The sequence below is a fragment of the Condylostylus longicornis genome, unplaced genomic scaffold (genome assembly GCF_029603195.1).
Source record: "Condylostylus longicornis isolate FDR11 unplaced genomic scaffold, ASM2960319v2 ptg000185l, whole genome shotgun sequence".
Taxonomy (NCBI): domain Eukaryota; kingdom Metazoa; phylum Arthropoda; class Insecta; order Diptera; family Dolichopodidae; genus Condylostylus; species Condylostylus longicornis.
Window position 1 is genome coordinate 69,632 of NW_026578153.1, and position 16,765 is coordinate 86,396.

At 29.7% G+C, this 16,765-nt stretch overlaps 1 protein-coding gene across 9 annotated transcripts in view; it reads right to left on the reverse strand.

The window, feature by feature from the left end:
* LOC129616356 (uncharacterized) overlaps positions 1-16,452 on the reverse strand; it is an 85,954-nt gene extending 69,502 nt beyond the window's left edge. For 5 of the 9 annotated variants that reach the window (XM_055531978.1, XM_055531984.1, XM_055531979.1 and 2 more), the window contains exon 1: positions 16,136-16,452. The gene's annotated coding sequence lies outside the window, so the exon portion shown is untranslated. The other 4 variants (XM_055531981.1, XM_055531982.1, XM_055531980.1 and 1 more) reach the window with 3 other exon arrangements.
* Between the last annotated feature and the right edge of the window lie 313 nt (positions 16,453-16,765).

A 16,765-nucleotide genomic window follows, 5' to 3' on the forward strand; every position in this document is an offset into this window, starting at 1 on the left:
AAATTTTAAAACTATAGCCACACTCGTATTGTAAACTAATAACCATTTAATATTTCCATATACTGCAAAAAGAGTACTTTTTAAATCACAACTCGCGATATATACGAATTACTAACATTTCACATTTCAGAAAAAAATTGTAAAATCACTTTACAAATTAGTATAATTTTACTACTTTAGAAGAACCATACTTCAGCAATGGTAAAGTGGTTATGCGACTGGTTCTTCAGACGAAGGGTCTTGAGTTTAGTTTTTAGTGGCTTGTCCAGGTCATTATGAAAATTATGTCAAGTATGTGCAACCTAATATCCAATATTACAATTAAAACGAGAAAAAAATGACCGTGTCAACTCTGTGATACCCGTACGAATTTATTATCCTATGTGCGAGTAAATATGCCATAGCTGACTCAAGGACGGACTATGACTTTAAATTGCCGTATTATCTATATTAATTTTTATGGCCAAAGTACTACCGAAGTTGTATGGGAGCTACCACAAGGAATCATGAAGAAATTTCAATCCTTTTTATCACACATAACAGCCCTAATAATACACTTGTTTTCACGAAATTTCTATATTACAGATTCAATAATTTCTGAGATAATGCCAAATAATTTTTGGAGCTGTGTAACAGCTATCACAAGTGCCCATGAGTTCTCAACAACTTTGAAATTTCATAGCAGCTATATTCAACAATGAATAAAACTGCTATCTTACTTGACTTTATTTTGCAAAATTTCAGTACTGTAGGTTGAACTCTTTTTAAGATATAGACAAATAACTTTTTCAGTTTAATGGAAGCTACCAAAAGGAGCCAAACAATTTCAATGACTTTTGTCAAGCACAACATTTATCAAGCACATTGGTCCTACTAATATATTCGTTTGTGGCAAATTTCAATATCACAGCTTTTATAATTTCTGAGATATAGCCAAATAACTTGCGAAGTTGTATAGCAGTTACCAGAAGGATCCAAGCAATTTCAACAACTTTTGTAAAACACATTGGTCATGCTAACATATTTACTTGTACGAAATTTCAATACCCCAACTTTCGTAGTTTCTAAGATATACTCAAATAAATTTTAAAGTTGTATGGCAGCTACCCGAATCAGTATCCCGATCATGTTCATTTTATTTAAATAGGGTTCTGGCACTTACTACAATAAATTATTGGTGAACTTATCTTAATTAGTTTTTGAGTTATCGCTGGGACGGAAGGACGAACGGACAGACAAAACTATATCGACTGAGAATTCGACGCTGATCAAAAAGATACACTTAAGTCCATATCTCAGGCCATTATTTCTCAGCGTTAGAAAGGGTAAGGCAAATTTAGTATACCTTTCGAACATACGTTCGTACGGGTATAATAATTGCTGTATGCTCATAATATTACAATAATAAAACAAAATTAAATAAAAAAAAAACTGTGTAGACAACTTTCAATATACATATAATAAAAAGAAAAACCTTCGGCATGCTAGTAACTCGCCCAACTAATCCAATGAACTAAACTAAGGTATGTCTCTATTATGACGTCATGTAACAGACTTTTACTCTATTTAGTAGTGAAAAAAGTGAAATAAAATGAGAGTGAAATAAAGTTGGGTCAAACCAATGGTTTGTATTGTAGCACTTTTCCATTCAACAAGTGAGAATTCTGCTTTTAAATACAGTCTATGTATACCTATCACACTATTAAAATTATTATCATTCATATACAAAACTATTTCTAGGATTGCATATATTTAGGATGACGCATATATGCAGTCTTTCAAATAAAGCAAAACTTAATATAAAGTGGGGTTAACATAATGCTCGATTTTAAGGTCTAATTGTGCGAGTTAAGAAAAATAATTATATTTTTTAATGTCATGAAATTTACCGTTAGCTTTTTGTGTTTATAGAAATTTGAAAAAGCTTGCGGTTTCGGAAATATAAGGTGTCAAAAATTCAAATTTTACAAATTTCAAGGGGCGATAACTTGAGAGGGGGTGGAGATGGAAAAAAAATTTCTTCTATCGAAATAAACTATTTGTTAGTGTCTAAAAGTCCCCAAAATTTCAAACTTCTACAGGCTGGGGTCTAGAAGAAAAACGAAATCAAAAATTTGAAAAAAAAGGACTTTAGATAACGGTAAATTTGAACGGCCATTTTATTTTTCTAAAGTTTAACTATAGTATATCGCGCTAGGGGAAGCAAGCCACTGCCTTTCTGCGTTTGCAAAATTTCAAAAATGCTTATGGTTTCATTGCAACAAATATTTAAAAAAGGCCATTTTTAGGGTTTCGGGGGGGTATATCACCTATAGGGGGGGTGGGGGAGATAGGTAAAAATTTTGTTCTACGGAAATAAGTTTCTAGTGAAAATCTATGTACGTATGAAATTTCAGCTTTCTATCTTAAAGGGTGTAGAAGTTTTGTAAACAAAAAAAGTGTCCACGGACGGACGGACGGACGGACAGACGGACAGAGTGAAACTAATAAGCACTTTTTTTCAAAATTTTTTTGGAAAAGTGCTAAAAATTACACTGACTGCCACATTTTCATTAAAGAGTGCATATATCATAATCGAGAAAATGGCGTGAAAAATTAAAAACTTTAAAAAATATGAAATTACTAATCTTTTGCAAAAAGTTTGAAATAATTTATTAACTGCGAAATACGAGTATTGTGTATCTAGCGATTTGTATTCGATTAGTTTTATTATTGATTTTAATTTTTTTATTGAATTTAATTTTTTAAGACAATTTCAATTTAATTAATAATTTAAATTAAATATAATTAAAATTTAAGATAATCTGATTGCGAATTTTTAGTTATGCAATAAAATTCAAAAATTTATTTTTAGTCTGATTACATACAATATTCATCGCAGAAATGGATAGGATGTCTTACAGAATGAAAAAAGAAATGAAACGAGCATGCGAAATTAAAAAAAAAGAGTTCGAAATTTTTATAAATTGTAAGAATTATCCCTAACAGCAAAATTCAAAAATTAATAAATACACAATTTTAAGTGAACTTTAGAAAAAAAAAAGGAATTTTTTTCCCCTAAATAAAAAAGGAAATTGATCGTCGTTAAAAGAGATCAGTAAGTTTTATTAAGAATTAAAAAGGCACAAAATCCAATTGATGAGTGCTGAGTGTCTTTAACAAAATTATTACAGTATAGTAAAGCAATCACATTCAGCAAAACGAAATCGCGCAGTCATTACAATATTTGTCGATTTTTTTAGCGGAAAATTTGTCGATAATATTGACGAAATTCACTGTATACTGACGATGCAGAATTTGTGTATCAATTAATTTTTAGCAGAAGTATTGAAAGCGCAGCAAAAATATTTTGTAACTGAATACACTCTAATTGAAGGGAATTATTTTAACACCCGATTAATTTAGTACATATTTATTAGTATTTAGTACATATTTGTTTATGCAAAAGTGGACTTACAGTAGAAATTTAAATTTTTATATGCGAAATTTGTCCTTCCTAGAGGAGCTCTTACATCTTTGGAACCCAACTATCGACTTCATTCAAAAGCGTACTCCTTGATCCTCTAATGAATTTAAAAAACAAAAAACAAATCCAAAAGGTGGCACCATTCTTATGGACCCTACCTTTAGGGCAGGGTCTTTAACTATTGTACTTTTCTTTGACAAAATCAAAGAATACCTTTCTTGAATCATGCTTGCTTGACATCTCACTGTCAACATATTTTGTGATTGGAGTCCCTGCCAAGTTACAAAAAATCATTACTATTTTTGCAAAAATTATCATTATTATTATCGAGGTGTAAAAATTTAGCTCTGTGAATTAATGCTGGTTTTATTTGGTATTATTCGGTATATTCTGGTGGTTATAAAAGCATTTTAAATATTATAATACTAAATTTGACCTATGTAAATTGATACTATTCATACTTGTAAACTTGTTACTTTTCCAATTTTAACCAATTTGTAGGGTTTTCCATAAGAATAAGCATATGAACCATATACATTGTGATTTGTTTAGGTCTGACATTTACAAGAGTTGCCATAAAGAGCAAAAATGAAACATCACTTATTTCCAATTTTAAGTTAGCAAGCGAAATTGCATTCATTTACGGACAGACGTAACTATTTAACATGAAGTGGAAAAAATTTTAAAACTATAGACATACTCGTATTGTAAACTAATAACCATTTAATATTTCCATATACTGCAAAAAAGTACACTATAAATCACAACTCGCGATATATATGAATTTCTAACATCTCACATACCAGGAAAAAAATTCTAAAATCACTTTACAAATTGGTATAACTTTACTACTTAAGAAGAATCATACTTCACCAATGGTAAAGTGGTTATGCGACTGGTCCTTCAGAGGCCTGTTCAGATAACTTTGAAAATTATGTCAAGTACTAGCAACCTAATATCCAATATTACAATTAAAATGAGAAAATATTGACCGTGTCAACTCTATAATACCCGTAGGAATTTGCTATCCTATTGTCGAATAAATATGCAACAGCTGTCTAAAGGAGCTACCACAAGGAATCAAGAAGCTTCAACCATTTTTATCACACATAACAGTCCTAATAATGCACTTGTTTCACGCAATTTCCATATTATAGATTTAATAATTTCTGAGGTATAGATTTGAAAATGCCAAATAACTTTTGGAGTTGTATGGCAGCTATCACCAGTCAACAACTTAGATCTGAGATCTCAACAACTTTTAATGAATATAGCTGCTATTTTACCATATTTTATTGTGCAAAATTTCAGTACTGTAGGTTGACCAACAAAACAAATCAGTTCTCGAAAGTTGTATTCTAAAATTAGATAATAAGCAATTTACAGTAATAATAACTGTTCAGTCCAACAAAGGTTAAAAATAAAATAAACGAAGCAAAAACCAACTATGTATAAAAACTTTTATTGTTAGACATTGTCATTATAATATATTTTAAAATTTAAATTTCCGTATTACTGTAAGTCAACGAAATAATATAACAAGTGGAAGAAAGATATACGCAACTGAAGGACACGTTGCACAAAAGACTAAAAAGCACTTACCAGCCAAGAAAATAGCTTGAACAAAAACACAATAGTAGAAGAATTAGAAAAATACGGAATTCAAAATGTCAATCAAAAAGGTAAAAAACCATGAAGAGAATTTAAAGGGATTGATTTTTAAAGGAAAACAAAGACGTTAAACAGTCTGATCAATTTTTTGAAGCAATAATAAACAGAATAGAAATTGAGCTCAAAAATATAGAAACAACTGAATATCGAAATATTTATGGCTAAAGAAGACTCGCACGTGAGCGGTTATGATATTTCGGCAGCACAAGAAATAAATTTTAAAGCGCAAATATAATTATAACTTTAAAAGAAAAGCAAGTGAATTCGCAGCTGCAGAATGACGCCAAAGGCCCAATTAAAACAATGAAAGCTGCCAATCATTACCATGCCAAGATTTGGCGTGGGTTTTAAAAAATGGAAACAATTTCATGACCCAAATTCATTCACCCAAACTGTTGACAAGCAGGCGATTAGAATTACAAGACGCAACAAGAGAATACATTTTAATGCTGAAAATATTGATAGTGAATGGGATTTAATTACTTTACATCTTCATCTAAAGATATTAAATAAAAACTGCCATATATACTAGGAACAGTCTTTGAAAACGTCAAGAGAACTACAGTCCCTAGAAGAATTTATAAACTTTTTAGAGCAAAGATACCAATCTTTAGAGTATCTTGAAAAAAACAGCAAATCGCTAATAACAAAAGGAAAATAAATATTACAAGAGGGGCATCATGTATACAAGTAAACATTTGAGAATCTAGTTCAACGAAACTAAATTGTGTCATATGCAAAAAGGTTCATGGCATATACAGTTCTGGAAATTTTTGGGGCTATGACACGCTGAACGAAAAAAAGAAGCAAAAAGATTGGTCTTATGTTTTGAATGTTTAAAAAATGGCCCTCACATGGCAAAATTTTAATCAAAAGGTCGCAAAAAATGTAGGGACAATCACCTTAGTTTACTACATGATCCAGACTGGAAGCAGCAGAGTTCTGACAAATTGAACCTTTCAAAATCATAACACCTGGTTAAAGACAAAACAAAATGTGCTTATGTATTCCTAAGGATAATTTTGGGAACCGTTCTGGGAAAAAATAGTGGAGCCGTGACCTGTAGAATGGTCCTCGATTTAGGTTTACAAATAAATTTGAAACAGAAAAACTGAGTAAAAAATTTAAATGAACACATAGAGTATAAAGAATGCAAGTATTGGAGATAGGAGAAACCCAAGTAAACTGAAATATAGAGTTCATGTCGAGCTTAAATCAAGTTTTTCTAAACAGATAGAGGCCAGAAAAAGCAGAAATGAATTAATTAGCTGACCATAACTTCAAAAAGCCACAAAAAGTTGATATAGCAGAAAAGTTCGGTGAACTGATGAGAGCTGTACAAATTAGATTGAACCCAAATATGCCAATACTACAAAAAAGAATGTTTAATATGATAGTAATTGGCAAGGCCTCTCTAGATACGCACAAAGAGAACAAATTTACTGGTTTAACATAGGAATCGCTAGATGATAAACTTGAAGAGATCTAGTTAGCTGCTGATAAGGAGACCAAAAATCCACTAGAAATCAAAGATTTTATGTAGATGTAATCATAAAAAGTGCCCATTCTTTGAAAGAAGCTGTCGAAATAAAAAACAATTAATGGGCTTGGTACAATCCGGCCAATTCAAATTACGAAAATGGGGTTCAAATCATGAAAAAATTAAATCAGGTATGACAGAAAAAAACAGAAAAGAAAAAAAAATATTCAAGTAGGAGAAACCTGAATACATTAAAACTTTAGGTTTAGTATGACAGCCGACTACCGATCGATTCACTTTGAAAACAGCAATGACAAGTAATATCGAAAAATTAACAAAGCGAAAGTTTGTGTCTGAAGCAGCTCAACTTTTCGATTCACTAAACCTGATCAATCCAGTGGTCGTAATGAAAAAATTATGGAAATTAAAGATAGATTGGGATGATGTTCTAAATGAAAATCTAAAATCAAAACAGAGAAATTTCCAAGAAGATTTGATAGAAGTAAACAATTTTAAAGTTAATAGACACATATTTGGAATTCATCCCACGATACGTACTGAGTTGCGTGCATTTGGAGATGCAAAAGAAAAGGCCTGGAGAAGCGGCTATCTCTTTAGATACAGGTGACCTATTATATATATCTTATTCGAATTCGAATCGATTCGAAAATCATATTCGCATAAAAAAATTCAAATTATGTAAAACTTTTGAATCCAAAAAACCCACCCCTTTTTAATGAGAGTTGTACTCGAAAATCGAGACGTGAAAAATTCAAAATTTAAATTGTCAAGCAGTAGTAGTATCTTTATACAATTTTCATATTAAAATAATATTAACGTTAAAATGGGTAGTGTTGTGATAATATTAACCTTAAAATGGCACCGAGGAAAGTATAGCCAATAAAATAAATACATTGTTTCTAATGTTAGCAAAAATTTTATTTCTAGCTTCATAAAGAACTTGAGATGAAATAAAGAAGCATTTAGATAACTTGATGAAACATCCATCATTCCAAACTGAACTGCTTTAGTATAGGTCGACTTTTTCCCTAAATTCAAATAAAATTTAATTATTTCCAATGTCTTTTATCATAACCATACATTTTATTTTAATATTGTTACTTATTTTATTTTAACAAAAAAAATCGAAAAATACTTACATTTTTAATTTTTATTGTATTTTCATATATCACCATTTGCAATTTTTTTTATCGAACCTAATATTCTAAATTCGAGTTTCGAGATACATAATTCAACAAAACGAATATAAACCACAAAAAAAAAATTATTCAAGTTTCGGGAAAAATTCTCGAACTTTTAGATACATATTAAAATAGTCGCCTTGACTTCAATAATACATTGTACAAAGTTTAATTACGGTATTAATACGATTGTACTACCGTCTCAGAGCTTTCAATACCTTTGCATTGTAAAAAAGCTGCTAAAGCTTTTACGTTTTGGAATACAATTTTTACAATAATAATACATACTCTGACGTTTGTTTGAAAATTTCTTTTTAAAGCTAAGGTTACCTATTACCTATTAATTAAAAACAGCATTTTTATGCTGCATTAAAAAAAAATTAATAAGTAGCACTTTATTGCTGAAATTACTTGTTTATTTAATTAGTTATTTTATGACATAAATAAGAAAAGCGTTCTCGATTTTTTCGATACCCAATATACTTTTACTTTACGTACCCGCTAGGTATAGAACGCATTTAGGAAAAACGCATCATTTTCGAATAAATTCATTTTCTAATATATAGGAGGCAATATAATCTTGAAGTTACTATGCTCTAAACCGATTGCTCCAGCAAAGGTATTAACTCTTCCCAACTGCTGAACATCGTGCTGCTTTTCTAGCAACTGAGCTGGTAGAAAAGGAAACAAATACATTAAAGGCAAAAAGTTTATTTGTGAAGCGGTTCCTTAGTCATTTTATCCTGGAATAATGGAGAACCCGCTGTTTTTGAAACATTTGTCGCTAATAGGATAGCCAATTCAAGACAAGAAAAATAATGGAATTATGTAAAATCGAAAGACAATCAAGTTTATTTTATATCATGAGGAATATTCCCAAATTCGGAATTATGGTTCTAGGGTCCCGATAGGACAGAAGTAAACTCCCCTTGAAAGAATGACCAAGTAGAGAAATTGATTTTCTTAGACTACATGATTGAGAAAAGAAGGTTGTATTACTGATTGAATAAAACATCATAATTCCTTCACATTTTTGCAGAGATCAATGTAAATAGGCAGACTTAAAAAGAGCAATAAACAAGCTTAAAAAACAAAGGACAGAAAAATTGCTACAAAAATGGTTATTCGTGAGTGAGCTTAACTCGGCAACGGTTGAAATCGTCAAAGACAATCAATGCAAACATTTCAAAGAAGAAATCAACCAATAAAAAAAGAATATGTAAGTTGAGAAGAGCAATAAGCTCAAAAGCTTATCACCTTTGTGGTCTGATTTGGATTCACTATCATCTTAGAGACATAAGACCAGCAAAAAGCTACATAGCAGTATTCGTGTGTTTTCGAACAAAAGCTATTCGCATGGAAGTAGTTTCTGATCTGACAACCGATGCATTTATTTTGACTTTATAACATTTTATGGCTCGTAGAGAGGAATTGTGCAACGAATTGTATTGTGATAATGCAGCACATTTTGTAGGTGCAAGTAATAAGCTGAAAGAATTAGAAAGTTTCTGTTTGCTAAAGAGGAAAAAGAAAGAATAATAAAAACTTGTACTACAAAACGAGTCCAATTTCATTTTATACCACCTTGGTTCCCTCAGTTTGGAATACTGGGAGGCAGCACTTACAATGAGTAGTTACAGATAAGAAGTTGTTATAACAGAATTTGACTTCGCTATCACTGAAACTCGAAGGACTACGTACTATCGTTGCAGAAGCGATTTTACTTTGACACTTTTGTCTGAAGCGATTTTATACTGCAGATCTTTGACACCTACGTCATAAAGTCCAAACAACTAAGCAGTCTCAACTCCAAGGCATTTTTTGGTTGCAGAACCAAGTCAGTACCAAGTCCATAGAATGAATCATCAAAAATCTGACTCAGTTATCAACAATTTGTGCGTCAAGAATTTTGTAAATACTGGCCAAAGGAATATTTAACCCAGCTTCACCAAAGAAATAAATGAACCACACCTATTAAAAATGTCTACCCAACGATGATGGTTATCATTAAGAATGATAAAAACCTCCCCTTTAAATGGTCAATGGATGAAGAAATGAAGAAGTCATCAAGGTATATGACGGACTAGTTCGAGTACAGTGAAGATCGCAACTGGAATCCATAAGAGCTATACAAATCTATAAGAGAGCTATAACTGTATTACCCATCGAAACATTAGACTCAGAATCTATACAATCAGAGCAACAAAACATTAATAATTCCGAAATGGAAAAGAAAATTGAGCCTGTCAAAAATGTCAACAAGATCTGGGAAAAATTCATCAAATGTCGACAGAATATGGGAAAATTAAACTAAATTTACACAAAATTTTGACATTAAACTAACCCTTAAGACAGAAAACTTTTTTCTTGGTGCTGTTGGCCTCAACGCCGGGGAGAATGTTCAGTGCAAAAAAAGTCAAACATATAATAAACAAAGTAAAAACCAATTACGTAAGAAAACCTTTATTATAAGTCATTATCATACATTATCACATAATTTAAATTTAAATTTCCGTATTAATGTATTCCGTATCATATTCGCTCATATAATTATTGCAGTCATATTTAGCACGTAATATCAAAATCTTAGTAAAATATTTTTTATTTAACTTTGAATACTAACTTGTTTAGTTTGCATATTTTTGTACTTAACGTAATTCATTGTTTAAGATTAACATTCAAGTAAATTTAGCGTGATTCATTTTTTATAAATAATGTAAAAGAAAGTAGGTTAAGATTGGAATATATAAAGTTGTGTCAAACCAATGGTTTTTATTGTAGCACTTTTCCATTCAACAAGTGAAAATACTGCTTTTAAATACAGTCTATGTATTCCTACCACACTATTAAAATTATTTTCATTCATATACGAAACTATTTGCTAGATTTGCTAAGATTATTAGGATTGCATATATTTAGGATGAACGATTTATGCAGTCTTTGAAATAAAGCAAAAATAAATATAAAGAAGGGTTAACATAATGATCGATTCTAAGAATTGCATATATTTAGGATGAACGATTTATGCAGTCTTTGAAATAAAGCAAAAATAAATATAAAGAAGGGTTAACATAATAATCGATTCTAAGGATTAATTGTATGAGTTAAGAAAAATAATTATATTTTTTAATGTTGTGGAATTTACCGTTAACTTTCTGCGTTTATAGAAATTTGAAAAAGCTTGCGGTTTCAGAAATATAAAGTGCCAAAAATTCAAATTTTACAAATTCCGGGAGATCTTCTCTTGAGAGGAGGTGGAGATGGGAAAAATTTTCTTCTGACGAAATAAATTATTTGTTATTGTCTAAAAGTTGCCAAAGTTTCGGGGTCCCACAACCTGTGGTCTAGCAGAAAAACGACATCAAAAATTTGGGAAAAACCGATTTTATATAACGGTTAATTTGAACGCCCATTTCGTTTTTTAAAGTTTAACTATAGTATGCCGCGATAGGAGAACCAAGCCCCAGGCTTTCTGGGTTTGCAAAATTTGAAAAATGCTTATGCTTTTACTGCAATAAATAGCTAAAAAATGGCAATTTTAGGGGGAGATAGGTAAAAATTTTGTTCTACGGAAATAAGTTTTCAGTAAAGGTCTATCTACAAATAAAATTTCAGCTCTTTATCTTCAAGGGTGTAGAAATTTTGTAAAAAGACACACGGACGGACGGACAAAGTGAAATTAATAAGCACTTTTTTCAAAATTTTTTTGGAAAATTGATTGGTTTTAAGTAATTATTAGAAAAACTAGTTTAGCATATTTTGGTTCATTAATTGTAGTTATTCATACAAAAAATCTGACTATTTTAATCGCAGTGGTTTGCAGGGGATGAAACAACGTCGCGGTGGATGACAATTATCGTTTAACCAACATTAATTTAACGCTGGACACCGTCATAATTGGTTGATTCACGTGGCAGGTGCATCAAGTCCACCGCAACCTAATTTGCTATTACGTTGCCGTTGCTACCCCTATCCCGTGATCACTAGGCTATCATTGACGGTACGATTACAGAGGGCCTATCTAAGGCACCCGGTTCTCTTGAGGAAACTATCTTAATCCTCAATGCCACAGATAATGAAAAATGGTCTCCTCCTTATCCATTTCCTAGTAGCTGCGACACGTTGTGTTGAAAGTCAATCCTAGCCCAGCCGGTCTGGCCTCAATGGCCAGTGTCCTGTGTAGACTGCCATTAGACTGGCAATATCCCACCGAGACATTGCCAGGAGCCCATCCGATTTCACACATTTTGGGTCACATTTTTCTTATCGACGCGCATGTGGGCAAGGCTTTCCACCTGCGGTCGCTGCATGATAAATAACATCTCTATATCTACGTTTTTACTGTGTCAATGAGATCGAAAACCAGTTCCGCCACGGAAATGTCCATGGATGAGCTGGCTAGATGTTGATTCACCCTTCATTTCCCGGTGTATTATGGTCTCCCGGGACCGAAAGAAGTTTGACACTATGGTGACCGCACATATCTGCACGCATTGACCCACCAAGGAGGTCTTTGAAAGCCCTATGTGTTCTGTTCTTTAAAAGTCTTAAACCAAACGGCAACCCAGAACTCAGTTAATAATTAGTAAATTTTTGTAATTGCGAATTAATTCATTTTATATTTTGAGAAAAATATTCAAATCGTAAAGATACATCATTCTACAAAATATAAAACAACAAATGTTTTACTTAAACATAGTAAAAAAATGGAACAAATATTATTTCTTTCAACTATTCTAACACAAATAAATCAAAATTCAGTTAAAAAAAAATTTATTTTCACTAAGAAAATAAAAAATTTTAAAGTGAATAAAAGGAAAAACAAAACAAAATTTAACAAAAATAAGATCATAAAAACATAACCCGCGTAATCTCATTTCATGTGGTTTAAAAAATTTTTTTATTTGAAATTTTGTCAATCTTATAAATACTTAAAAAAACCAAGCACCGAAATCGAAAATCAAATTTTAGTAAATCAAGTTTAAAGTTTGAAAAAACAAAAATTGAACCAAAAATTTAACAAAATGACTTCGTACAAAAGTTTAACAAAAAAGTTGGTTTAGTCAAAATAAATAATGGCCAAAATAGCCATATTGAATAATATGATCGAAATAGCACCAATCAAAATTCGGATTGTTTTAGAAATAACCCAAATCAGTATCCTGCCCAACAGAAGTCTTATTTTTGCAGAAAAGTTAAAGAGTTGGTTATTTAAAATAATTGAAAATTATTGGATTTTGCCCTTTTTTCTCAAAAGCATTTCGTGGTGTACGTTATTTATACCATTTCTATACGCAAAATGTTAAAGCTTCACCTTTGAACGTACAACAAAACATTTACCGAACTGAATCAATTAAATCCTCTTAGCCAACCAGTTTAAGTTTAGGCATAATGATAACGCGGAGCACGATTATGTCTAAAATGTCTTATATGAGTCAAAAAGTTATTAAGCAAATAAATTAAAGAAAATAAAAAACAATGTCAAATTTTCCACAACTGAACAATCTTAGACTTTCACAAGTAAAAGTTTTTTATATGATAACGAGAAATTTGTAACTTTTGTAGATGCGCCTTTTCTTTCTAAATTATTTAAGTTCTAAATTAGAAATGCGAAAGCATATTGTATTAAAAACACCTTTTTATTAAACTTTTCTTATTTCTTGTATAATTTTTTCTAAAAAAAATACCTTTCAAAAATATAAAATGTGCACAAACATACACATTACTTAAAAACAAAACAAAGGAAAAAACAAACATTTTAGAGCACAAAAACTTGTATGATATATTTAGATTTGTTTATTCATCGTTCAACAATAACGTAAAATTGACAAAACGAAATGAAGAATTTTATTCTCATTTAAATTGAAGATATTTATGTTGACATTACTTTTAAGTTCAACTACTGCACAACACAAAAATTATTAGAAGTTAAAAAATAATTGGAAAAATATTTTAAGTAATTAAAAGTAGAACACATTTATACGTGTCGAATAAATGAATATTGTTATTTGAAAAATAAAAGAAACAAAAAAAGTTTTTTATCCTTCTTCTTTTTCAAAAAGAGATATTTGTGTGAGCGAAAAATTATGGAGAAACATACATAAAAATTTTATATTTCTTTGAACTAAATTGCACGCTGATACTTTTAATTTATTATTGAAAAATCCTAAAAATTGTTCAACTGTTTCACTATTCTTTACATGTTTTTAAATCTTTTGTACATATTAAAATATGTGCTTTTTTATGTTCAAAAATCAAAAGTAAAACTTATATACAGAGGCGGATTATATGATAAGCGAACTAAGCGGTCGCGGGGGTTCCCAAGCTTTTAGGGGCTCGAGAAGGTTTTTCTAGTGCTAAGGATTTTATTTTTAAACAAATTTTTTAAATTTTTTTAAAATTTGTATTTGAATACCAGGTCTATTTTTGCATTCTGGTTTTTTGTATCTTTTTTTATAACATTTTTAATTTTGCATATTTAATTTTCAAAAACATAATTTTTGCAAAATAGAAAATACAAATTTTTTGTAAATTATTTTATTCTCAGTAAATAAATTTTCAAAAATTAAGTTAGAAAAATCATAATAAATTTTTACTGAAACGTATGAAAAATTGCCTAAGAAATACTATGGGAGAAGACACATTAAATGATATAGCGATTTTATACAAATCTAAATATATCATACAAGTTTTTGTGCTCTAAAATGTTTGTTTTTTCCTTTGTTTTGTTTTTAAGTAATGTGTATGTTTGTGCACATTTTATATTTCTGAAAGGTATTTTTTTTAGAAAAAGAGTTTATATAAAAAATCGTTATTTTATTAATTTCGTAGCTTCTTTAGTTTAACCTTTTAAAGTTACGTTTCAATCGTAAATGAAACGAGATTCAAGTAAATTGGTTTGCCAAGTTTCTGTATTATTTTGTTATCAACTTTTGAATAATTTTACTAAATGAACTACCTTTTACTAAATTTTATGCAAAATATAGAATTAAATTTTTTATTTAAAAAAACCAAAATTTGAATAAATTGTTTTACATAAACCTGGAAACATGGAGTTTTTTTTTCATATTTTTGGGAATCTCTAAATGTGATATAATAAATCCGTAATATAGTTATGGTCACCTGATTCAGGAAAACTTTTTTACTTTTTGTATGATTTGATTATAAGGGTCCAGATATTTTTACCGCTTAGAGCCACCACTTTATTTGATGCACCGCTGCTTTTTAGAATACACATACATATATTACAAAAACGATATATTGTGTGGTATGAAAACAAATTTCAAAAAGCAATAATCTATACAGGGTGATTCACATAAGATGGTAAATAAATTCAAGCGCAATTTTTTGATCAATTTCTAGCAAAAAATTGGATGTGTGTCGGAGTATAGAATACTCGTTTTCGAGCTACAGCCTGTTGATAAAAAATGGTACCAGATTTTCAAATGGATTTTTCGCATGTTTTTGAGCACGTGTAACACGTTTTACTGGAAAAAATATGCGAGATGGAGGAAAATTATATATATGGATTAACTTTTAGATTTTATCGTATTGCCGAAAATCGTTAAAAATAACAAAAATTTTCGAGAAATTTTGAGTTTTTTAAGAAAATTTCAAAAAGAAAACAAAAATTCTGACATACCTGGAAAACTATAGCTCAAATCAACTCAATTGTAAGCACAAAAATAAGGAACGATCAATCGCCTATAAAACAAGCGAACAATGATAACAGTATGTTGCATGTTTCCAAAGTTATAAGCATTTATTTGTATGCAGAAGAAATCTGGTGCCTTTTTTTTCAGCAGGCTGAAGCTCGAAAACGAATATATCTGCACCACCCATACAATTTTTTGCAGGAAATTGATCAAAGAATCATCTCTGAAAATGTCCTTATGCGAAACACCCTGTATATTCTGTTTTCTTTCAATCCACCAGGACCTTTTCATTATATAACTAATAAAAATCTGCACAAAAATTTAAAAATTAATTTCGATGTATATATTCGTCTTCATCTGAAATAGCGTTCAATAAGATATTCCATTGAAATTTTTTTCATATATCTTTAACGCCAATTTATAAATTCGGTTTAATTTTTCTTTATTTGTAAGTTAGTGCATATTAGTAATCAAAAAACTTAAATAATACCTTTTTGCTCTTTTTTATTACTTAGCTTGATGAGCTTTATATTAAATATATATTAAGTTGGTACTTAAATACACTATTATACTTATATTTATATAATATATATATGTATATATATATATATTTATATATATATATATATGCATATGTATATATGTACTCGTATATATGTACCTATGTGTTATGTATTATATTTAGACAAGTCTTTTAGGTTTTTTAAAGACAAATTTTTTATTTTTTTCCATTCTAGTTCTAATTTGTTATTTTTCTTTCATTTAGTCCTTTAATTGTATGTATAATTTGCGGTACATTTTGTACAAAGTTTAATTAAATACTTTTTGTGCATTCAACTTTCACTAAATTTTTTAGTAATTTCTTTTTTACTAAGCTATAAATATTTTAAAAAATAAAATTTTTCAAATTTTTCAATATCGATAATTTTTTTATTTTATTCTGTATATGAAATATCCTTTTAATATTTGCTATATAGTTCAAAAGCTTATAAAAACTAAATATTTCACAAGCAGAATTCCAATCACTTTTGTCTAAAAAATCACACTGGCAAATTACTGACTTCCGATTAAATGACAACCAAATAAAAGCTTTCGTTGTGCTATATTCGTTATTTTATGTTGGTGTTTTTTTTACTACATTTTTACTGAATAGTAATAGATAATAAACAAACCTTAGAACGCAAGCATTTATTTTAAGAATAATACATTTCATATAAAAATAAAAATATCATATTTTTATATGAGTGCATATATTTATGTTCATAAATCTTACATAAACATATTTATGTTT